Raw genomic sequence first — 26,405 nt, 5'->3', positions numbered from 1 at the left:
GTGTCCTTACCTGTGTATGCCTTATTTAAATGACAATAATATTATTGCCGAACGTTATGCCAGTCAAGAATCGTATAGCTACAGACACTCCTGGTAGATAAGGCATAACTATAACTGGATATAGAGGCAATCGCTATTTTTGGGAAAAATTTGATTAAGAGATTCCTTTATACGAAGTTGTGTCTTTATTATAAATTTTATTATTTTTCCTATATAAAGTTTCCGTTTTTCCTCTCCTTAATTTAACAGGCTCGTTATTATCATTTTGCCTGATAAATAGAAACTTGAAAGAAACCCTTGTCAAAGGTTTGCGTTAACATAAAATTTAAAAACGTGGAAACCGCACCGAGAAGAAAACAAAACAGCAGATTGATGCGTTGGTCATCTCGTCCCTAGATAATATTAAACACTTACGCCATCGAAAAGAAATAATAACAGGAATGCCTGCTCGCATTTAACGATTTGCGTGAATCGAAATTATTTATCGGTTAGGTACGCTTACTTACCACGAGTAGGTACGCCCTTGTATATTATCCTACGCGTTCGCGAAACCTATAATAATTATATAACGTATCACACTTTCCACGACAACAGACAAAGACACGGGTAAAGACATTTCTAAAGGTTTTCCCTTGGATGCACGAAACATTTAACAAATTAACGAGAATCCAACCGAATTGATATCGATCGCGCGGCGAATATTTTCAAGCGCCGAGAACCTCTCCGGACAAATTGCCACTCCTTCAATCAGAGATTTATCACGATTGAATCGACGTTTATTATAGTCATTATCTCGCTACACGTTAGTCCGCGTTCATTTGCATGACGCAGATCGGCCATTCGGCTTCGTTAAAGCGTTGGTTTCGCGGTGCCAACGAACAGCGTGCTGTTCATAAATATCGGCAAAATTGTAGTAACGCGTCTCGTGATGCCGTCGATGGCCGGCTACTGCGTATTTCGGCGATTAACTGACACGTTAATTCTCGATTCACGCGCCATGAACAACATTGTACGGAACACGTTCCGTAAAAACGACATTTGCCGAGGAACAGTCTCTTATCGCCTTCGTGCCTCGCAAACTGCCATTCGACTCGTAATTGCGTTATAGAATATACTGGAAGCTACTTTTCTCGCACCAGGACGTTCATTATATCTTACAATTTCCTGAAATATTATAACACGAGATGGACAAATCCAATTTTTATAAAATCATTTTTACACAGACGCTTATAAAATTAAATCGCTTAATCGAGGATAATATTATGGGAATTGAAGTTTTATCGTTTTATTCTGCGCCTTCTCTCGGCTCGCTTAAAACGATTTACTCGATATTTTGCATAAATAACGTAGCTTCGCCCAAAAGGTAGAAAACGAGGAATTTAAAATATTTCGACGTATCTTGAAGAATAAAAAAAATGTTAAGTTTTAACGAAAATAGCCAAGATACCGTAAAATACGAGAATCAGAATATCATGGGAAATCGTGGAGCGTAGGAAATCGTGAAAATGAAATAGTCAGGCGAAAACAATTTCGTGACGTAAGAAAAGTAATTATCTACGATAAGGAGCAAGAGAAAGAGATAGTCAAAATTATATTACGTAACGATTAAAGTTATATAAAAGAAGTGAAATTTCGTTTATTGGTCGTTGAACGAATATCAATTACATATAAGAAGCAATGTAATAGGAAGCAAGAAAAGGAATCAATTAGGACTACGTTACGTAACGATTAAAGTTATATAAAAGAAGTGAAATTTCATATATTGGTTATTAAACGAATATCAATCTATGAAATTATTATTAATTAATACTCAACGTACAATTGTATAAATACGTATGTTACAAATGAACGAATGAAAAGAACGAAAGGATATAATCTACAACTTTGAAAACGTATGTAACACGCTTCCTTATCGACTCTTCCGTTATAAAAAATTATTTACCAATTCTGATCGCCATTAGTTTATCTTTGTGGCAATACCGGTAAGCGTAAAAATGTGAAACAGTATTTATGACATTGGTTTTTCTAAATCTAGTTTACCATAGAGCTCTTCCTTTATCTAAATTTGCCACCACTCGCGTTACTCGTATTCTAAGAACAGAATGCCCATCCTAATTTCGTCATCAATTTGTCCTCGTATCACATCGTTAGCGACAATTAGAGAAAAATCGCGGCGAAAAAACACGGAATATTCGCTTGTATAATATAATCCCAACCCTCTCTTACGTAATTCCGAGTACGACGCATACTACCGTTCCTTGCTCGTGACTGTTTATCCGACACAACCACGTCGTTTCTATTTTCAACCAGCCAACGCACAAAAAACCTTAAGGATTCATTCTGTCTCGCGGGTGAGCTCGTAAAGCCCACTTGTCCACTGTCCAGTGAGACTGTTTTGTCATCCGTCCCCTTGTGACAAGTTTTCATGATCCCCGATTGACATGCAACATTCCGCAAAGGAGCCTGCGTTTCTTCCAATTTACACAGTTTCTTCCCTCGCGTCGCGTTGCGTCGCGTCGAGTCGAGTCGAGTCGGCACTTTTACGCTCCAAAAATAGTAATCCGCGGAGTGAGCTAATCCCATTGAATCCGCACGAGCGGGTTAAACGCCATGGAATCCACATTAGGCCACGAGTGTAATGACATCTGGCAGAGCGAGAGGCGACAAGGAAAACGTTTCCTGCATAAAATGCGACCAAACCGCCAGACTAGACAACGTCTCGGTTTAGGTTTGTATGTACACGGTGTCCTAGGACAAGTAGCGCATCAGGCCAGCATGGTAAAATAAGTAAAAAATAAAGAATAAAGTTCCCTTCTTCGAGACCTGTTCTTTGATGCAATTATTGTGCGCGCAAAGATAAATCGAATAACACAAAGTTTGAAGCACCGTTCTCGTGAAAATCAAGTTTTAAATAGCCGCCTTACACACTTGATCGATAACGTTGATCGCATGCCATCGAGGGTTACTAGTGCACGTACACTCTCGCTTAGAAATCTCGCAACATCTGCCTTGAATAAAATTTTGCTATTTGGCGAACGTGATCCGTCTTAAATTACACGAATCTTTTAATTAAATCGGTAATACATAAAATACACATATCGCTAGCCTGCGCTATCTTCGTTATAAAAATAACCATTCGTTCTTTTATATTATTATCATACGAATGTGCTCGATTCAAAGATACTTACTTTAGTGCAACGCTTTTAAACGGAGTTTTGTAATAGACAAATGTTTAAATTCGATTTTCTCACAAGCTACGCTTCGAACGATCTTTTTACTAAGGTAATTTCATATTCTGGTGTATCGTCCGTTTTAGAACACCCTGTGAATACGTTCGACGCATTCGTCGCGTGTATCCCTTTATTTGATTAGAGTACCAACGCGATGCGCTTAGGCCACGTCGCCTAACCCTCGTGTTAACACTCGTGGTACGCTCGTCCTCTGGATAAACAGACCGATTACGCGCTTGTCAACGAGAATTTTTTTCATTACCATTGAAACGAGCGTGATAGAAACTTATTGACGTTAGATTTGTATGTACTGGCCAGCTAAAGAAAGAACAGTTCGCTCGTGTCGAGTTTTCTTCAAACTATTTCGTGCGCTGTTTGAATTACGCTACTAATAACCTTGCAAAGGATGCCAAGTACTTTTGGACGATTGAAATACTAGCGCGATTACCTTGTGACTCTCGAACGCGGGATACGCATCGTAATGTTCGCACGATCGAGGGCAGAAGAAAATGTTTTCGCGAAAGAAGATGCACGTGTTCGTGTAATCTGTGCACGTGAAAATGCCGCTTACACGATGGCCATACGTTGTCAACCGGTCGCCAAGGTTGCAGCAAGGAAAACATCGAGCTTCGCAGCGTGTTTGAATTACGGAATGATTTGGTGTCGAAGACATATTTCGTTCGGTGTTGGTTCAGATTATCGGCCACGAGATACCAACGTATCATGCGCGTTAAATTCATTTTCGATGTCTTCCAGTTTTTAAAATCTCGTACGAGCTTTCCTTTAAATACAGTCTCGTACGGTTATCGTAATTAATAAAAAAAAAAAGAGCATAGTTGGCGACGACGAGGTTATTACGTAACGACAAATTCCTCGATAAAAGGTTCCGATACTGATGTTCAAAAGTTCTGGTTGATACGTGAAACTGTTATTGACAAATCTAAACGACGATAGTTTCCAAGTGATTTTTATAACTGGTATTTCTTTCTTCGAAGACGAAGATATTTGACAGCGAGCAAAGAACAAAATTATTTACGAGAGAAAAGTAAAGTATTTGATTTTGCATATAGGAGTTTGACAGAACGAAGAGTAAAAATGCTACGGCTGAAGATTATGATCTTGTATATTAACGTTATTTACCATGAAAAAAGAAAGGGTAAACGGTATAGTTTACGATCCCATCGTTTCACAGAGAGAGCGAACCTTCGTCTTAGCATAGCACATAATTTCCACTGGCATAGGATACCATTCTTGTCCCCTACTGTTTTCCACGCATTTGTCCTCTACAAACTGTCACACTAACTGCTTCCTGCATTTTTTAAAAATTCTGTCCCTATTTGTGCGATATAGATACGTAATATGCATGCAACGTATCCCATTATAAGACGATATTTATTTCTTACATATTTGTAATTTTGACCACGAGAAAAATCTCTAACAGAGCGAAGAGAAAACTTTGAAAAATACTCCGCATAGACATTTAATTTTCCCATCTGTTTCACGTGTCCCTGACGAGAAATAACGCTGTGCGACTTTGAGTATTCGTTATTCGTTATTCGCGTTTAACCAACAAATGGAACTATCGAATATCGATTTCGATAATAATCACGATGACATAGCACTCGGAGCGCGTTGCCTTGTGCAGCGTCTAATGACAATATCGTGTCTTATAGATTATTTTATGGGTTAAGCTTCTTAATAATCTCAATCAAGTATGCGTTTTAGTTCGTAATGGCGTTAGGTCCTTGCCATACATAATCCGAGAGATTTAGACAAGACGATGCGAATTATGGTTTCGAATTCCCTCGCAAATTTAAAATAAAATATACCAATCCGGCTGGATAGTTCTTAGTAGCTTAGTAACGATAGTTCATAGTAACGCTTGATGAAACTTTCTGTTGAAATTTAAAATTCTCATCAAAGTTTCTAAGAATAAGTCTTTCATTTAACGACAGAATGTCTTTTCGCTGATAAACGAATAACTTTCTTACCTTACTAATGCATTAAACTATTTACTTTCAAGTTAAGATAGACACGCCGTTTAAATTTTCTAAATTCTTTGCGACGATCTTGGACAAGATATACAAGTATACGAGTCAATTAATATAATCTATAATTTATAAGTGCAATGACTTTATTCGAGTAGAACAGAGGTATAATCTGACATATCTATCGTTCAGATTCCCATTTTTAAGTACAATACGAACGTGAGAACCTTTTGACGTTCATGCAGCCTCTATACTGTACGCATCTGATCAACGCTTGGAAGGTTCGCGTAACGCAACGGTACACGTTGTCCAACCTTTATCGAGCTAACCTATGCTTTAAATTTAAATAATCAACTACAGCCATAATCAGATACGGTCAAAGTAAATAAACATCGGTTAATTTCCAACAATAGCGCGCACAATTTTTAAGCAACTTTATTAAATTTCAAAGGAGAATACGACTTGTACGGTGGTATTGGTAGTTAGCATCGTGAAAGTATATCTTTCACAGGGGCAAAACTTGTCGGAGCTCATTCAGCCAAGGTACATGTAAATTTATTCCATTGAGGTGTGGTGCAACGTGCTGCACATATATCGCGCATGGACAGCGCAGCTTCGTCTTGCCACCTCCACATAAGTTATGTAACCACCCGGTCGGTCATCCACGTCAGGTTCCTCACGAATGTTCGGACCACTTTCGCTTTTGGCGTCCCGTCGCCCTCCTCGAAAGAATAATTTCGATCAGTCACCAGTCCGTCGGCTTATACGCGTCTCGTTAGAGGCTTCTTTCTCCCCTTGACGTTAATATCTTCCTTTTGCATCATCGTATTTCAACGCGTGTGTTGTTCCTTCCTCTAATGGTGAATTATGGTGGTCCGATACCGATGCTCTTGTACCATCAGATAGGAACCAGTATGTGATCGCGATCCGGAAAGGGTTTAATAAGCTTCAAAAAATGATGCGCAAGAGGATTTTATGTCGTGAGTCGTAAGGTACAAGTTATTGCGCCCCATCGTGCAAGCAGTTAAAAAACAATGTGTAAGTTTGCGAGGAGTCCAATCATTTTTCAACCGTAATATATTACCGTGTTACGTTGTATTATTCTGTGTAATAATGTTGGAAGAATGAGGGGTGAAATAATTGTACCGATTTTACCATCACCATGTTTCAACGTTATCCCAAGCATCCTCGGCCGACGATACAGTAACTTTAATACACACGATGAATGACCGAATATAGCTGATGACGACGTCACGCAAAAGGCTCACGTTTTTAGGAAAAATCTTCGCAATTTTTCGATTCTCTCGATCACCTAAATCTACCGATGTAATGCTAAACTGAGACCGCAGTTTCTACGTTTTGTAATATTCTTCGCGTAAATACTGCTTTTTAGCGAAACATTAAAAACTTTAAACTAAATCTATTTCAATGTAATTTCAAGCGATTGCAACAAAATTTCTTTGTTCAAACAGCTGTTTGCAAACGTTATTCCGTAAACGTATTATAGGCCTTTGTGTAACAGCTTATTGAGTGAGTTTAAAAGACGTTCGAATGATTATTTGTTTGTAAAAGAAATCTTTGTCGTAAAGATATTTTACTGAAAATGGTAATTTTAAAAGCAAAACTTTTTCAAGCTCGATAATAATTCTTTAATTGTTTCATTGTTTAAACGATAGTCACTTATAGTACGCGAAAGAAAATATTTATGTTAAGAAACGTGAAAGATTGAAAGAACAAAATGTTAAAGCCGGCTGAAATGGATTAAGAACAATATTTGTATTAGCTAAAACTATGTAAATGTACTTAACATAATAACATGCTATTACAGCTAGTGATACGTTTTATGTACTATTTTTACACTAACTTTTTGCACAACATTTTAATAATAATAAATGGATACTATATGATACTCACTGACTTTTATCAACGTCTCGCATCATAGAATTACGCAGTCGCTATCCTCAACCAGCATTTTGCTACAATCTTGACTTTTGAGATTTCTATCTCAGGAAGCAATTTACTACATTTTTCCAGCTATCTCTTCCATCTTCGACCGACCATAAGCTATAGTTATACAATTTGATGTCGTGAATATAGCCATAAACTGCACGTAGTTGATAATTATACGAATCGTTCGGTTTAAGAGAAGATCTCTCAAACTACTACGAATAATTGACATTTCGATGAAAAAAAAAAAAGAAAAAATAAAAACAGAAACAAGCACAGACGTACCGTAGATGTTACTTCTGTAAACAGAAAAACGCATTCTTCGGTCGAATTCGGCAAAAACTCCCTGAAAGGACTATGAATAATTGATATTTCGGTAAAAGAAAACAAACATACTGAAAAACTACTTCCACCGAAAAAATCTTCCCTCCGACATTTATCAAATTACAAAAGAAAAAGTTTACATGTTCGTGCGTACATTGATGTATATACGAAAATCAGTAATCGTCGGTGCCACATGGCGACCATTCGTTGACAGGAGAGGAATATACGACTCTTCTGCCTTGCGACCAAGTTTGAATTCTTTGATCTTTCACGAAGGATCGGAAAGTCAGCGATCCTATGCAGCTTTAAACGTCCTCACGAGCCGTAAAACCCGACACTGAAATCTGAAACGTGGCCCAAAGATCGATGGCGAACATCGCCGGACAGTACGACGTACGACGCGACGTGTAGTTGATGAAAAAGAAGTAAAAACAGAAGGATTTGTGCAGGCTCCGTTTCGCGCCTCGCCGGAAGTGGTGGGTGCAACCAACAGATCTGGCAGCGAAATTCGAGAGTCGTAGATTCCTTTTTCGTAGATTTTTTCGGGTACGCGTTTGCATACATATTCGTGGCAACACCGTGTAGATCCGGAGGCTCGATATCACCAATTTATTGACGTTCTTAAACGAGAAAACACACCTTGCGACCTCTTTCGTATAACGATTTCACAAGTGTAAACGCCTGCCGTGTTTTCGTTTTGGCAAACGTTCCACCGCGAATGCGGTATAACGACGATAAGTTTTCGTTTATCGCTTTATTAATTCTTTACACCGACTCATAGCTACAAGACGACGCTTTAACGCGATATAGTTGGAGGAGCAAACAAGTTCCTAGGTTTAAAAGTAAAAGTCTTCATAATAGATCTAACTAACGTCGTGACAATCGATATTTTTGGAATATCCAATGTGATAGGAGCAACTTATATTTCATCTCAAGATGCGAGAGAAAGAGAATTTCGTTCGAATCGAACTGATTAACAGTGCAGATCCAATTTTAAAATTACTCGCCTGTAAAAAATAGGAAATGTCAGTTATCATGTCCTTCCCCTATACTCTTCAATTAAGAAGCTTAGTAATAGCTTCCGTCCACGACTCGGTTCGCGTGCTCTATCGATATACTCTCCTTTCCTTTTCATTGAGTTGCATTTTTATAAAATTGAAAGAAAACGAAAAAAGGATCTGTAAACATAGATCTGTCTGGAAGAAAGCTTCGCCAGTGTAAAAATAATTCAGTTTCAAGCGGATGCAAAATTATTTTCCAATTATTTTCTTGAAGAAACTTTGTCATAAATTTGTAATACGAGTCGTAAAATAAAGTGTAATTCGGAAGAACAATTTTCCGAAAAACACGCGAGATATTATACAAAAGACATATGTATGTACATAGTGAAAACAAATGTTTTAGAAAAGACTTAATAAGGAAATATTATAGGTACGTACTTGTGTATAATGAAGCTTGTAATGTCTTATTACGTATATTTGCAGGAAGCGACTATATTATTAACACCCAGTAAAATGAAGAGATTTACATCTAATAAACACATTCTCGTTGCTATTGCTGCAGCAGTTTCACTGCTATAACAATTCAACGAATTACCTATACACGACAGCTTATTTCCACCCCAGCTATTACGAAATGGATTAGGTCAATTGTCGTATGCATTATAAAGTATTTTATAAGTAAATGAATAAAGCTTATGTCGATGCAAATCACTGTACAGTAGCTAGTAATTCTGGAAGATGAAACGCGTAGTCGTATATCTCGTAACGCGAAAGTAACGATTTGATTAAACTTTATCATGCAGATTCATCGCGATATAACGGTCGAAGAAAGAAATTATAAGTAGCGATATTACGACATTACGAAAAGCAAAAGGATGTTAATATATGTATATCGATCGTACCATAATCACAGATTCTTTCTTCCACCATGTGGCTTCGTACGAAGGCTTTCTCCACGATGAAAGCTGGTATCGATAATTCTCCGTGTAAAGTAGTCGCGAAGCGAACTACGTGTATGTTCTCAAAGTAATTTTCATGAAATAATATATTGCGCTACAATATCTGGCGATGCAACAACCTGCAGATTCCTCTGTTCTCTGCATAAAATCACCCTACCGGTTTCGCGCTAGACCGATAAGAACTGCTTAAGGAATTCCTACAGATCGATAATTAGTTAAAGAGACGCTATAATTTAATATGACATCAGCAAAATCGATACATGCTCGATTTCAATGCGGCTGACAAGATTTTAATACGATAATGCGGAGCATCGAAGACTTGAAATAGACAGTTCCATTTTAAATTAAAGACTTTATCAACGATTTAACCATTTTCGACCGCTTAAAGTACTTGTTTTATAATTAGTACCCCATTATTACCTTTTATTAATTTCCCTTATTTTTACACAGCTATAACGCTTACAGTTTCCGTCCATTCGAAACTCCCTATTTTACTAATTGTAAAATTCAATAAATAAATAAAAAGAGCAACGTCGTAATACGATGTTTCCTGTAATAGTCACGTATTCGGAAACTTGGTTTAGGATCGACTTAAGAGTTTTCTGAAACGTGCACGGGTTTTTTCAATTTCGATCATTCAGACGTCTTGGGATATTTACCAGACAATGAGAAGGGATAAAATTCGCTTACACACCAGCGATTACAATCGCTACTTATTGCTCGAGTTACTAACCCGACTATGTACGTACCAGGTATATGCGTATAAATGTGTTATTCGCACGATAAGAATGAGTTACGATGCATTTTGTCGTCCCGGAACAGGACGACAAAAGGGCCACTAGCGTTGGCTGATCTGTTGTTCGTGTACAGCACACGTAGCATAAACGCACACTCGCTATTTACTCATTTAAATATTTACAAGGTGCACTTAAGGCGCTTGGATGAGGTGCACGTGAGTACGATAAGTATCGTGGCTCCGCTATTACGTAGGTGTATCGAGCTAAACCCACACGTTAACGTGCGCGCGAGGAAGTAGGTACACTTCGATAATTCGATATGCCGATTGGATCTGCTTGAAAACCTGCCGCATAGTTTTGGACACTGTCGGCTACATTGACATTTTTCCTACTTTGTGACTATTCAATTAGTCGTAAATAACTTTCCAATTCCACAGGACGGAATTCCATAGAACCAGAATATACAAAAAAGGCTAGTTCAAAGTCTGCCAGGCCGATTAAAACGTATTATCCAATCTAACGGACATTAAATTTGCCACGATTTCATAAAATTTCTACCCATATCGTAATAAATTATTATTTCTCGGTAAAAGATATATCGATCGAAAGCTTAATTACCGTGCACTATATGAGAACTGGCCGCTTAGGGAAATTTTCGAACAATACGCATTATTTTGAAATTACTTTTTACAACTAGTTGAGAAATATATTTATTCCTATCGCCTATCGGTACACATCCCAGAAATATTGTCCAAGTATATTGATATTAATCGTACCAATTTAATAATCGCGAACGTACGAATATTTTTGCGACTCGTTGTACTCGCTCAAAAGTAGAATCAAATACTCGTAGGGCGAAATTTCGCTGAAAATTATACGACACGAGATCAATGAAATATTGATGTAATTTTTACGACTATGCTTTTCGTTACCACGCGTCATACGTATGTGACACACTACGTAGTTGCTTTCCGCAAGCTCGCATACCCGTCGTATTTATACGACGCATTCAAAAAGCCGCTTGAATTATCCAAGTACTTGTCACTTATTATCATTATATATGTAAAAACACGTGTCATAATATGTAACGTCTTGAAAATTTGAAACCTGGGCTGTAGAATAGCGACCTTTTCCTTCCCTCCGATAGCGAAAAGGTTAAAGGTCAGTTGTGATCCGTTTCAAATGTAATTTCATTCGATATGTAAGCTTTTAAATTACGTTTAGTTGCGTTAAGTGTCAAAATACGGTTTATAAATAAACGAAACGGATCGCAGCGAGCGAATCTTCGTTCGAAGAAGATGCAGCGACGTGTTTGCAAAGTGAAGCGATTGCTTCAGTCAGGGATATCATCTCGGATGTTCCGTTTAAGAAGAGGTCGAACAGAGTTTCCCGTTTTTAAATACAAAATTTGGTTCAAGAGAGAAAGATCATAAATTTTTTGAATTGAAATAATCAATACCAAAAATTAAATTAACAAATTCCATGTACCTGATACATTTTATACAACATTTTAAGTTATACAAACGCGTTTCCGTATTCTAGAAGTTGAATAATAGCTAAATACGAAAAACTTATTGTCAAAACTTCGATAGAAACTGACGCAGAAGCATAAACTGTCCGTATTCCTTTACACGCGGAAGAGTTTCAGTCTGCGATCGGCTCGATCATGGTAATAATTAGGTATATGAAGAAGCTTCGACGGATACAAAATTTCCTGTACACACCGAAGCACGATTTCTAAGAAAGCCTTTTCTGCAATGGCACGTTCAAAGATTCGATCCGTGCGCGGAAGCGGACTGTTACTGGGTAAGTGGATTCGTTCGTCTCGATTCGAGAGGTATAATTTTCGCGATGGTACTCGCTACGATTGTCTACGTGCTTTATTCTAGCTGCGGACGAAGCGTGGTTAATTTCTCGCTATAGATCTCTTTAGTACCACATGTTCATCTGGTATGCGCTTCGATTAATTCGAATACAGCCTGGAAATAGTCATTGCACCTTCTTCGAAGAAAGTCGACTCGATATTTATCCACCGACGACACACACGAATGAAGGAAGGGAAAACCGGTCCGATATTAAACGACATACATATGTATATTTGCACGAACCACCTAGCCGCGGCTTCTCGATTATGCCTTAACGGTTGGTTACCATATAACCGCTGCTTTCGATCGCAGAAGCTACGTTTTCGCATAATCTATCATATCGATCGTATCCACCATCCGTACAAATCATCTACAATCTGCACATACGTTGGTTCTGTAATCAGCGAAACCTCTTCGAACGATATCGTGTTAATTTATTCAGTGTCATTTTGGACCAATTTAACGTACGTTTGTAAAAACTTTGTACTTTCCACGCAATCACGAGAAACATTGACGAATGCCTCCGATCATTTCCGATCGAATGAAGCTTGAAGATTGAAAACCTGTTCTTAGAAATAATCGTTTCTGTTCGTTTCTCTATCCGAAATTATTGCTGTTTCGCGTAAAGATGCCAATTCCACGAGATATTAAGGAATATTGGAAAAGGAATATGTGCAAGTAATTTAATTCGAAGGTTATTAGTAACTGTTTGGCTGTATTCAAAGAGAAAATCATTTTCTTAATTACTATAATTAAGCCGTATGGAATAAACCAATTCGCAATAACGTTTAAATACATTTATTATTTTTTATTCGATATATCGGTGCTTGCTTTAATTTTATTATTATTCTATAATTTTCATAATTTTAATACGATTTATTCAAAAAATGCAATGTCAAATTGATGTTGCGTATACGTTCCAATACAAACATATTCGTAAAGCCAATGGAAACGTGTACGTAGCGTCTATTGTTTTCAAACGAAGGAACGAAAGCATTTCACATGGTGAAACGAAAATATTTCGATAAGATTAATAACGTTGGTGTATAATTTAAACTTATTTGTACGCTAGATACAGCGGGACCAAAGTAACATAATCTGACGTTTATAAGGTTGGTCTTCGTACTCCATTTCTATCATAACCGTACGTCGACGCCAACCATGCTAAGTTTACCTTAACGTAATCGTCTACAGTCTACTTACGTGCCCTATGGAAACACGAATTACGTAAATCGAGATAGAAGAGGAAAAGTCGTAAGAAATTCTTAATAAAACGAAATTTTGGAAAAGCATTTGATTCGCAATTGAAGCAATTCGAATAAAATAATTAATAATAATTGTACGAGATTTAACTGGAAACTTGCGAAGGAATTTGTTTTTTATAATCTAATTTCTCGGAAACAGAGATTTTTTTTTCTATCGACTTCGATATTTGCGATTGGAAAAATGGCCGACATTCTACGCCACGTATCAAACGGTTTCGAGGAAATATTAATGAGATCGCGGATTGCGGCACGAGCGAGGCAATATTGCGACAACGCGCAAGAAAAATATCAAAAGTATGCGTTTCGTGCGCGGCAATGTCACCCAAATGAAAGTTAATTCTCGCTAAGATACCACTGTGCGTGAAAACAAGCGATTGTCGAACATTAATTCAAACGTAATCAGGCGAGTCGCTCATTAGCGCCAGTCTACAAGTAACAATCAGTCAGTAACTACCTCACGAACTCTCTGTCCTCTGTGTGTAATCTTGCCTTCCTGGCTTGCTATATAAACTATAAAGCACGCAGCTACTGTGCTTGCACAATGCAATAACTCGCAGGCCTTAATTGAAATCACCACGAAAGGCTAACAGCAGCAGCGCAATCTCTATCATAAAATGTTCCTCGGAAAAATTGACATTAGTATATATACCAGGACAGGTTTCGTGCATTCCTCAAAGCTAATTACAGACATATAAATGTAACGTCTACGCCAATGGTAATTCTGAACATCGAGAAAATTTTTTATAGATGATTTTTAAGGTAATTAAAGTTGATTTAAACAAGCACATATATTCTTCTAATATGTTCGAATGATTATTACACTAATAATAATGCTCTTTAACACATAACCGTATGTGTATTTACTTTTTTATTTTTATACATAATTCCGACGTTATCCTATCATGGAATAAATTTCTTTTATTTCTTCGATTATTCGTAACAATGCTTGTAAAATACGTATCAAAAATAGAAACTTTTGTATAATTTACTCGTCGTTCTTTTTCAATAAACTATATATCGTCGATTTTCAGTATGAACACTAGCAGTAAATAATTTCTGATAGAAATAAACATATTTCAATAAAAATAGATGATAAATACGTTTTAGAGGATTTATATACAAAAAAAAGAAACTATTTTCTATAACTAAAGATAGAAATTCGTATAAACTTAATGTAATTAATTAATTTTTTAAAAATGAAATACGCTTAAAATACTTGTGCCCTGTAACTGGCAACCCATATTACTCTGCAGTATGGTGAACTATCCACTGTCTGGAGCCCGTTTCCTTATACATGTGTGACTTGTATTTTATTGTATTACATATATTCTAAAATATCTCAAATCTTAAAAATATACAAAATAGAAACAATTGCGTGATTCGTGCATGTGAGATTTATTTATACTAATATATATACTGTATAAGTATACTATACTTCATTTGAATATGTACTTGTATATATATATACACATATGTGTATACACATATAGTAGAGTAGACTTTTACGATTAATCGAAGACATACGCAAACGATAATTCTAATAATAACTCTACACATTTGTGTCTATTTATACACTGTGTGTTTCCAATAAATACATTTATTGGAAAACTTTAACTTTTTCTTTATTTATTATTTTTCTAGTATTTTCATAGTATCGTAACAAATTTATAATAAGATAAATGGGATATTTTATTGCAGTAGCAGTAGCAGTAGCAGTAGCAGTAGCAGTAACAGTAACAGTAACACAGTAACAGTAGCAGTAGCAGTAGCAGTAGCAGTAGCAGTAGCATATAGACAGATAAGCATAGATAGTAGCAAAATCGCTACTCCCAATGCCACTACGCCTTTTTTCTAGCTTTCACTTTTGTTCTTCGTTTTGTCTCAAACTATGATACTACGTTCATGTCCGAATTATGAATTGTTATGCATTTAATTCATTATATACGCGTTTATTTCGTTGGTCAGTTATATGTATACGCTATGTTTATGTTTTTATGCTTACTTATAATATAGTTTATGTTAATGCTATTTATATTTAAGATGCATATTTAAAAGCATGAGTTAACTCGTTTGTCTGACTTAGCAAGTTAACACGTTCATTGTCGTACGAAATATAAATACTTGCTGTAAAATATTATATAACAACAAATAGTAATGGATAGCGCGTTTTTCATTTCATAATGTTATCTAGTTATTTATGTCATTCAACGTTGTTCAGTTACTGTTATTCATCTTATTCGAATTATTCTAAGATATTTAGGAACGCCAGGCATCAATGACCATCGTAGCAGCGAACGTGTCAACTAAGGAAAGCAGACCTATATTTTAGTCGGTAATGGTCGGCAGTTATGGTTTAACCGGCAGTGTACCACCGAAAGTTATGGACATTTTGAAGTCAAAGCTCGAATCTGGCAAAACGGGCTTGTGACCGCAGGAATCTCGTGTGCGGAACTTGGCGTACGTGCAATTCGAACAAATTACGATGGCGCTCGCTTACTCACCGACGACATCGCGACGCCGTAGAGGGAGAAAGACGTAACGACAGCCTACCATGCAGTGGAGAAAGGAAAACACGAGTCATAAGCACGACTTACGGACTCAGGAGAGAGCCGCGTCGCGTCGTGCTTCTCGCTTCACACTTCTCACAGTCGGCATTCAACTTCCTTCGTTGAGAGACACGTGCTCTGACCACGGTGCGCGCGAACAGTGTTCGTATTCAATTAACACTAATCAGCCTTGATTTTTTAATGAAATCCAATGAACTTTCGTGCGACAAATGAACAATCGTCGTATCACGCCTCCGTAGGAGTGCCGATCGATCTCTATAGTCGACGCGCCAAATTTTAAATTGTACCGTTCGCCGTTTCTCTTTTTCCCTTTTACGTAAAATGAATTTTTCAAATTGTGCTACTTAGATAAAGATTAATTACGCGACTATCGATCGGATTGATAGAGCTTTCTTGGCTAATAGATCTATATTACACATTTTTTTTATTTTTTCTTCTTTTTTTGTTTTCCTGGTATTTTATGTTATACGAAAGTAACTTGTAAGTAGCTTGCAGTAATTTGTAAGATCGATTTACAACGAAGAAATTGAAGTTTGTTCGATCGATCAATCGACGAAGTATGTTTCAGCGTGATCTTCTCTTTTCATTTTCAAAATCCAGTAATTAACATATTTTGATATATTTTAGTTTCTGGTTGATTTATTATTAGCTCGCTGTGTGACAACAATATAGAACTTTAATTTTAACTGTCGTGACAAGTAGTCACGCAAAACTAGTAATGCAAAATAGAATTTACATAACGAATATGATACGAATACATATGCCTCGTCATCGTTATGTAGTAGATATTATTCACGACTAATAATTGACATAGTTTATCACGCTTCTTACATTTTCGTTGCTCTCATCTTTAAATATTGTACAACTCGACGTACATTGTGCAATAGAAATTTAAAATTATTAAAAGAGTCTACGATGAAGAAGTAAAATATTTCTTGTGGTAGGAAAGACTAATATGTACAACGAACTACTGCAAATAATCTCTATGTAAAATTGCAGATGATAAGTTGAAGTACCCGATAATTACAAACAATGTTGAAACTCGAAAGTAGGTCGCCAATTTTGCATGATGTGTACAATTGTCTTACTAATTTCTTTGCAACAATGTAGTTAAACGAAGACAGTTACGATACCACTTATCGGTGTATATTTTCGTTATCTATTCCGTGCTGCAAATTGATTAGTTCGCTCTGTATGTATTCATCTCTGATTGCATAGTAACAAAAAATTGAAAGTTGCTAGTTATCAAAACGAGAGATCCGATTACGCTAATGGAAGTCTACAACACCACGTACCCGTCAGCATACGTATATTCGATGATTGCAAACCATGGAGCGGTTAAATTATTTAAGTGTCATAAATATCCTTGCAACTTGCAACGAATGCACGTGTCTGCGATCAGTTTTTAAGTATCTCAATGGTCCCTTTCAAATCTTTCCTATATAAAAGCGGGATTTCTTTGCGAATTCCCATACTCTCAATTTTTATTTAATAATATTTCGATTATATTTCACAAAAATAGGAGACTACTACTACTTCGCATACGATACATAACGATATATAACGATAACGTATAACGTACGATATATCCATTCGTAGGATTGCGGATTAAATTCTGGTAATACTATATGTGCTCGTGAATATAGCGTGATCGCCACGAACCTACTTTAACCAATGTTATATGTACCTGATAAAACTTCGGCTTACTGGCCAAAATCCAACTCACGACACGTTGAACCACTGGGCTCGATCTCTACGATCGGCAAATCTTTTCGAGTGGCGAGGGTCTTGGTGTACGGTTCCTCCGCTGACCTTTGTCCAACTCGCAGTGGCAGGACCGCCTCGGCACGTGCCGTAACCCGTAACCGGCTTCTGTCTTCTCTGTGCTCGTGGTGTCGATTCAACGAGACTCCATGGGCAACGACGAGTTTGACTTCGCGAACATCGTTCTTCTCTGCGTCTGTAAGACGCCTTGTGGCACGATGTTAGTAGAACGCTTTATCGCTGAATTCTTTTAATAATAAAATTCCTATAGCTGCGATGCACTAACACGCTATGACGTTATTACAAAAACAGTTCTTACGCATTTGCGAATTGCAAAGGCGCGCGATCGTTATCCCACTTCTGATTTGTAAGGAAGACTTTCATTTCGTCTGTCGCTGACGGTTCGGACGATGATCTTGAAGTGAAATCGCAGTCACGCCATCGATGCGGCACGCGATCGGCGCGGCACGCGGCGTCACCTAAAGCATCGCGTCTTTTGTTTATGCCGCGGTGTCCTCCTTTTCTTATCTCGAGGACCCACAGGACGGAATAGACCCCGCAGCGTAGAATTCGACGCGAGGCAGACGATCGTACTCATCCTGTCGTACGTTTGCATTTTTATTATTATTTCTTTAGATTATATCGTCGATATTATAACTCCTATTATCGATAACAATACCGATGTTGGAAGAAAACGATCAGACATTTTAAAACGCGTGTTTCAACGTGGCTATCGCGCCACAAACCGAGAGCAATCCGTAATGCGAAGGTGAATTGAAACTGATGCAGATTTCGTGAAACCCAGATGACGATGCATGCGTTCAACGCGTATACGGGCGTTTACGATACGATCGCATCGCCAACGGTCACCGCGACGCGACTGGTTGCAGCGACGGTATCAAAGTACATATGAATATCTTCGCCTACGGCAGCTTCTTTTTTAAACGATCTAAATTTTCTAGATGAAACAGAGAATGCGTCCTTCTGCGTTCTTTCGCGATCCAACGTATGGTGTGTATGTCTATCTGTGACTATACATATGTATGTACAAATTCGATAAAATCAAGATTCGCACGCACGCATGTATCATTTTCTTATTAACCGTGCCACATGAGAATCGGTCGTAGGAGATATTGCGGAAAATAAGGGACTGGTAAATCGATTCGATGTAGAGATCGACAACACGGGCAAATATATGTACTTACATATGTATTTATATAGACACCTAATGAGAAAAGAAGGAAAATGTGCCGTTCAACTCGGTTAGTAAAAAGCCACTAAATTAACGATCGTATATTTGTATACTCATCGCAATCAGAACTTAGATGGACAGAATCGATATTATTATTACGCGCTACACAATCTCGTTCCGCCTTGATGCGCCTCGTACCGATAACATCGAAATTCTACGTAGTATAGGTATAATTGCATTGATAGCGAACTGGTGATTTCCTTTTCAATTCTTTCCGCCCGTCAATTTTATCGATTAGTTACTACTCGTCCGATGAAAGTGTTTTAATGTAAGTAAGTACGTGCTTCGCGACACGTACGATGCGACGAATCAAGGATACAGATTACAGATGAAATCTATTTTGTGTACAGTTGCGCGAGTAAAATAACAGCTGTGATGCAGTACGAATGGAATGTCGTGAAAAGAGAAACAGATATGGAGGGAATTAATTTTCTCAGTTATTAGAAACTTTCTGTTGGAAGAAATTATTGGTTATTGAAATGTATTATTTGCAGAAACGAATCGTTCAGACCTTAGATTAGAAATTCGATCTATCTGTTGTTTGAGTTGTCGGCTTTATATCACAGAGAAAATTATAATCCACGCATAACATAGATATCCGATATTCAGGTTTCTATTCCGATAGCGCTGAGGCGGAAAAAGGATATAGCATAATAAGCGATCGAAGGACGAAACACGGAAAAATTCAGACCGATGAATCGGTAAAAACTATAAAAAGATACTAATATCTCGCGTTTCCGGCTAACGGAATGCCTCGGAGAACACGAAGCACACGAAGCACACGAAGCACACGGAGTACAGACTAGTCTTCCCCTCCTCTATATTCTTTTCTTTGTCAACGAATTATGATAATTTGCCGACGTAACACGCGAGATCCTCTCTGTCTGGCGGGCCAATTATATCAGCGGCTTACGAGACAGAATGTCGACATCGCGGTGCAATGTGCGCGTGATTGCAAATGGGGCAGTGTCTGCCGGGGATCGGCAAAAACCGGCATGATAGGGGACGATCGCGTCATAGGAACGAGGCAAAGCTGCGATCGGAAAGAAAGACCATTACCGGAGGCACGTACTTACGCTAGAAATACGATACCCATGCCGACGATTAACGAGCTACCGTCGATTGCCTCGCAAACCGGTCACGTTTATCTTATTTTTAAGAGTTGCCAGAGTACTCGACGCGATCTTACGCACCTTGCGATCTCGCGGCACTCGCGGAAGCCTCTTGTTTTATTCGAATTCAGCTGCTTTCGTTTCGTATAAATATGTATAATCGGCGCGGCGCGGCGCAGCGCGCCGCCTTTACCGCGGACTTCCATAGCCATAACGGGTGTTATGGCACCTTTGCCGCGTCGCGTTACGCCGCGCCGTGCCGACCAGGAACTTGTCACTCGTTATAAAAGAGAACCACTAATTAGCTTCTACAAAGTCGCTTTTTGTCCGCGTGTTAATATATACTAGTTATAACTCTCGTTTGACGTGTACCCGATGCGATGAAAAAAGAAAGAACGTCTGGACGGGATAGAACGATTATGTTCCCTTGGAAGGTTCATCAACGAACTCGCGATAGCATTCGATAAGTCCATAGAATCCGGACGTTCGTGATGTCGAGGATTATGAATATGATTGATGTACGTTATTGCGGCTGTGAGTTGGACTAATCGGGCAACTCAAGGTTTCTCTAAATATTTCCAATTATATGGTACATTATCGGGACTTGTTATCGTCAGATTATTATCTATCAAATAGCATACGATTGCACACGAGTATATTTATTGTTAGTAGTGATCGAAAACACTCGATTTGTATTAAGAGATAGGAATGAAAGAAATTGCAATAATGGAATGGTATTCGATAGACAAAAACTCGATTCGTTCAAAGTTCTTCCGTCAATCTAGTTTGCGTAACTAAACGTCCTTATAAATTTCGATAATATATCATGAAAGAATTTTGTAACAGAAATTGGATAAAATAAACTGCGTCTTCTATGATTTACTTATCTTTTTTACGTATCTTTATTCTAGTTTAAAAAAGTATAATTGAGATTGGATTTCAACTATATACGTATATTCATGCCTATATCGATTCTCTCTATTTCGTATAATTATAGGTTGATCAAATTGTCCGACCAATAAACGATAGAGTTTTCAGTTTGCCAAACAGCCACCTAATCGATGAAGTCGTTTCAGACAGATAATCCTCTGATTATTCCAAACGGACAAAACGAAAGAAAAAATCGTTTATATAATCTCACATCAGTCTCTATATGCCAATCAAAATCGTGGAATATCTAACCGTGAAATCTATCAAATTCCAGCAGAACGCTCGGTGGGCAGAGCATCGGCAACCAAATCCGACAGAAGATATCCCGTCAAATCCAACCGGAAAACGTGTTATTAAACACTTCCAGCCAAAGTCGCCGCAACGAAACGGGCCAGAGAAATCCTATTAAATGGCCTGTACGCGCTGTCGGTTTTCTAACGATCTTAAAACGTAATCGTCAAAATGATCGCCACGCCGCCGCGCAGCGTGAACGGGTAGTCGGATAACAAGAGGGTCGCAGGACGAAGGACCATTTTTTCAGAGCATCGATCCTAGATCTCGAAAAGAGCTGCCAGGAAGAAACCTCTTTCCGACGCATTTACAAATAGCACGTTTAACGTTATATATAACATAACATAACATAACGTAACATAACGCAACGGATGAAGAAGAGAGAGAAAGAGAGAGAGAGAGAGTGTGTGTGTGTGTGTGTGTGTGTGTGAGAGAGAGAGAGAGGGAGAGAGAAAGAGAGACAAGAGGAGACGAAAGATAGAAAGAGAGAATCGAGAGAAAGGCGCAACTCCTATCTTCTCGCGGCACAGTTCAACTGCGAAGGTCGGTCAATGGCCAACGCCGGCTAACAGCCACTAAAGTGGGGAGAGAAAGATCATAGGGGAGAAAAGGACAGCGTAATAGGGAGGAGTGGAGCGAGACCAAAGACTGTGAGAGGGAGAAAGGGCGACGTAACTTGGATGGTACCAGAATATCATTACGTTCAATTGCTATACGGCGACATCCAGCGACCAGATGGTACATGTCAATGCACGTGCGTCCGAAGAAAAAAGGGTTGACATTGGTTACCAGACCAGCTACTGTAACAAGATTATTCGAGTTGGCGTGAACAACACCAAGCACCGTGGATTCCTCGTTCCCTGGAACGCGGAAATTTCTTTTCCACGACAAAACGTTACCGGACGATCGGATCTGGTCTTTACGAAGCGACGCGAAAGAAGAACGATCCTTCGATCGATTCGAAGAAAAGATCCTACGATAGAAGAAGGTGAACGATCGATTCGAAGAAATTGAAAAATACGTTTTTCATTTTGATGGAATACGAAGGGTAGCGGGAACGGTACCTCACGCCTCGCGCATAATGATGTAACAAACTATTGGAGAATTATCTATTCGTCTTTCTTCTTAAGGAATGAATTAGATAATGCGTAATTATGATAAAACAAAGAAGGAAGTTGATAAGGTAAAATATTCTTTAGTTGGCAAAAAGCTATTTGATCATTCAATGACGATAATAACCATATGGGATAGATACGGCCGAGCAATAAATAACTCTTGGCTACTTTGATTATTATTTACGAATACAAATCGTAAAATATTGTGAAAGGAACAGTTGCCTACATTAATCTGTCGGGATATCGTATCTATTGCTACGAACAGGGATTAACATCGTGTATTAAGTCTATTTCCAAATCCATTGTCGCGTCGTCGCGCCGTTAAAGGACGGCACGTAGAGTTCCGCGAATAGCTTGCGAAACTCACAGCTTCTCATTATCATAACCACATTTGCGATGTCCTAAATCGAAAATTCACTTCTACGATCCTACCTAACCCATGGAAAACAAAAGAATAATTCTGTCGCTCGTAAGAACATAAGAACCCGATATTCTCCCGTGCGGTTTCTAAATCTTTATTGCTCCTTTCTTTAATTTATCTATTACAAAATATGCTAATGTTAGGCGCGTGTTCTTCTATAAATATAACATAGACATAGTATTCGATACTTTAAAAATATCGTTCAAATCGTTTCTAAACACGTATACCACTTACGAATCCATTAGCATCGAACAAAGTTCACAAAATATAATTTAAAGTTGAGGATATTTAAACAAAGTCTTTGCCTTCTAACGCATTTGATTCGTCAATGAAATATTCGATATACTATTGCAAATATTGGAATTGAAGATTATGTTGTCACGTATTGTCAATTACGCGAGCGAAACGTTATTTATCTCTTCTATTTCCAAGAACAATAAGACGACTTTACGTAAGAAGCGCAGCAGTTTCACTTAATCGGACATATCAAAGCAGGCCAAGTTGTTTCATTGATCGTTTCCCGCAATATACACCAGCGCAGCGTCAGGCATTCTCATTGATTAAACACCCAGAGAAAAAGGCAGCAACTTTACGAATGCTTCGTAAACGATTGCATCCAAACCGCGATCCCTTGTTATCTGACATAATAATTTCCAGACTTCGCCAAGTATTAATTCACTTCATTTGGACAAATACGAAGAAGCAATAGCAGTCTTGATTTCTTCAAACGGTCGTAGACGTTATCCTCGTTTCAAATGCCATATATAACTTCGTAACGAGTTCGTATAAATACGCACGCGATTATTCGTCGCTAATTTCTCGCTCTGTGGTCACCGATTTTATTCGTTTATTTTAAACTGACCTTCCATAAACGTTGAAATACTTTCGCGAAATAAAATTTACACGCAAAACTAAAATTCAACGACGTCGATGATCTGGTTAACATTTTTTTAATTCTTACGCTGAGAATTGCAACGCGTCAACTCAAGTACTAATCAAGAATTTTTTGCTATTTATCGAGTTGTACTCACAAGCTGTACTGGTTCGTGTGTTCCGCATTGAAATAAATTTTCCTGAATGCCTGCTTCTTCTTCCTCTTCTTCTTACACCGTGTTAACATTCCCTGCCGATGTCTGGAAACAGAAGAATGAAATAACGTAGTTCATTAGTCGGCAAACATTGCTCACAATCGTGTTCCAATAGCCCCGATGAAAAACGCGAAATATACCATCTATTAAGTTAAGCGATGCCTAGTCGTTAGTGGTTTGGGGAAAAAGTTTATCGAGGTTTTCCCAACGTGTCGGAAAAATCTCGTATAATAGAAACAATTCAATGTTCACAGACACATATGATATTTTTACGTTATGATACGCGTATCATAGCGTGTATCTTATACGTATTACAGAGGTATAACGATTTGATTTACATCGTTGTTACGTTACAAAATCTAATCGAGATTATACATATATGCTAAAAAAAAATAATTTCTAACCGTACCACTGTGCGAAACATTGACTTTCGCCTCGCTCCACTGCGTGCGTAGTTCGACGATATCATAGCGTGAATTGCTGATAATTAGCAAACAGATAGCCGAGACAGAGGTTAGCAAACTTACGAGGAACATTTATTGGGTAAGCCTAGATCGACCTAATATCTTATTGTAAATTTGTTTGTAAATTAGCCTTAATCCTGTTATTTTCTTTGCGCGATTTTCAAACCACAGAAGTTTCTAATATTTGAGGAAAATATAACAGAAACGCTAACGCTATATTTCACGTGTATTTTCATTTCTGGACAATTTACATTATCAAGTTCTATGAAACGCGTATTTCGATTATGGAACGGAATTTCAAGAATTTGCTCGACGCTTTCTCGTCGCTATCTCTTCTTTTATATATATCCGACAACTTTATGAAGTTTAAAAAGCGCCGTCGATGCTATTCTAGTCCCTCGAAGCTTCATTTTTTCTTTGCCTTTTTTTTACGTTCTTCGTTTTATAGTCGAATTAAACTCGAAAGCTTTCGGTAGATTCATCGCTGAACGTGAGTCATAAATTACAACGACGATTTTACGCAAATTAGAAACGCGGCAAGCGTATTAGAGAACTCGTTTGGAATAAGAATCAGTAGATCAAGTGAGCGGTCTACCTACCTAAAGTCGTAACGATATTCGGGCACCGGCTGTCAGTGTATAATCATCGCCGTGAAAAAATAGTAAAAAATGTGTCGAAAGTGATGACATGGGTGTTATTCCATGGCATTACTGTGAAAAAGGTGGCCAGCCAAGTAAGTACTTACAGTACACACTTGATCCGCGTGTTAAAGGGAACGAAATGCTTTCGACTTTCGACTGGCATCTTAGCAAGGTCGTATCGAGACCTCCGTTTCAGATTTCAAGTACGATAAAAAATTGCCGACGCGACATACAGAAAGGATTATTAATAGGCGTAGCAATTAATCACTACACGTAAAACCGATACTTACAGACTTTTAAGGGAATAATTGAAAGCACATATATTTGTTGTAATATGGTATTAAATCATTAACTATAACGTTAATAACGATAATCGTAATTGCTGCTATTGCTATATTTGCAACTTTTTGCAATTAATTTACTAAGTTGGTTTGCCTTGAATTAACTTATTACTTTCAAAATGAATAATCTATCTGGTATTTATATACACGTACGTGTACAGTGTACAGAGTGTAGAGAAATGTTTTGTCAGTGGCGTATACTAAACCTTTGAGTCGGTGAAGATCTGTGACGAAAATCCTCCGCAAAATTGACCTTGACTTCTGAATTCATTTTACTTTCTCGTTATACTACGCATTTTCTTCTAATTCAACAACAAACGTACATAATCACAAATCCTGATCAATTATCAATAAAAATTGCAACAAACGTTAGTATATTATCGAGCTATGTGCCTAAACTATGTGCCTATTATACATCGTAAATTACAATCATCAGCATTTTCATTACCTTACAAAAAAGTTATTTCGATGCAAAAAATTAATTGCGAACACGTATAATGTATCATCTTGTAGAATAGTACACGCGATAGATGTTCGAGGCCATTGATATAAAGACGACACCATCGAGAAACGTGCATAAGTATAACATCGTGAATGTCAGTTTTCAAAATTGAAATCACAATGTACAATGGACTTATAATGGTATTTATTCGAGGAAATTAATCCGGACTTAATATATTGGTAAATTAGCGTTTAATGTCGTGCATTTAAAGTAAATATTCTATGTGACATGAAAATGTTCGGATTACTCTGTAAATGAAGTACATGGTCGGTACATTTATACGAAATTGCCTGCCAGAAGCAGTATCGCTGATGATTTGCAAGCCCAGCAAACAGGATTTTCAAGACGCTCGATATTAGTTTCGACGATGCTCGCCAATTCATCAAGGTCACTATAAAGAGGAGATTGCTCGTTTTTCGCGCGTGCACTGCACTGGAAGTTAGGGGTTTGAAACACGACACTAAATAAGCATATTCTTATTCCGTTCATGCGCATCGCGTCGCGTCGTGTTAATAAAACTTCACTGCGAAATGTTTTGCTTTGCGAGGAATCAAGTGAATAGTCCTTTCATCGTAGTGAATGCACCGATTGTAGGGCAAAG

At 37.9% G+C, this 26,405-nt stretch overlaps 1 protein-coding gene across 11 annotated transcripts in view; it reads right to left on the bottom strand.

Moving 5' to 3' along the window:
* LOC126921161 (uncharacterized) overlaps positions 1-26,405 on the bottom strand; it is a 238,046-nt gene that overhangs the window by 173,841 nt on the left and 37,800 nt on the right. For 10 of the 11 annotated variants that reach the window (XR_007712248.1, XR_007712249.1, XM_050732460.1 and 7 more), the window contains exon 2: positions 23,800-23,901. The gene's annotated coding sequence lies outside the window, so the exon portion shown is untranslated. Of the gene's footprint in view, positions 1-15,817; positions 20,072-23,799; positions 23,902-26,405 lie in introns of those variants that run through there. The other variant, XM_050732461.1, reaches the window with a different exon arrangement.

Source organism: Bombus affinis, chromosome 10 (genome assembly GCF_024516045.1).
Source record: "Bombus affinis isolate iyBomAffi1 chromosome 10, iyBomAffi1.2, whole genome shotgun sequence".
Classification (NCBI taxonomy): Eukaryota; Metazoa; Arthropoda; class Insecta; order Hymenoptera; family Apidae; genus Bombus; species Bombus affinis.
The sequence above is the reverse complement of the archived record's forward strand: the minus strand, read 5'-3'. Positions and strand labels throughout refer to the sequence as shown.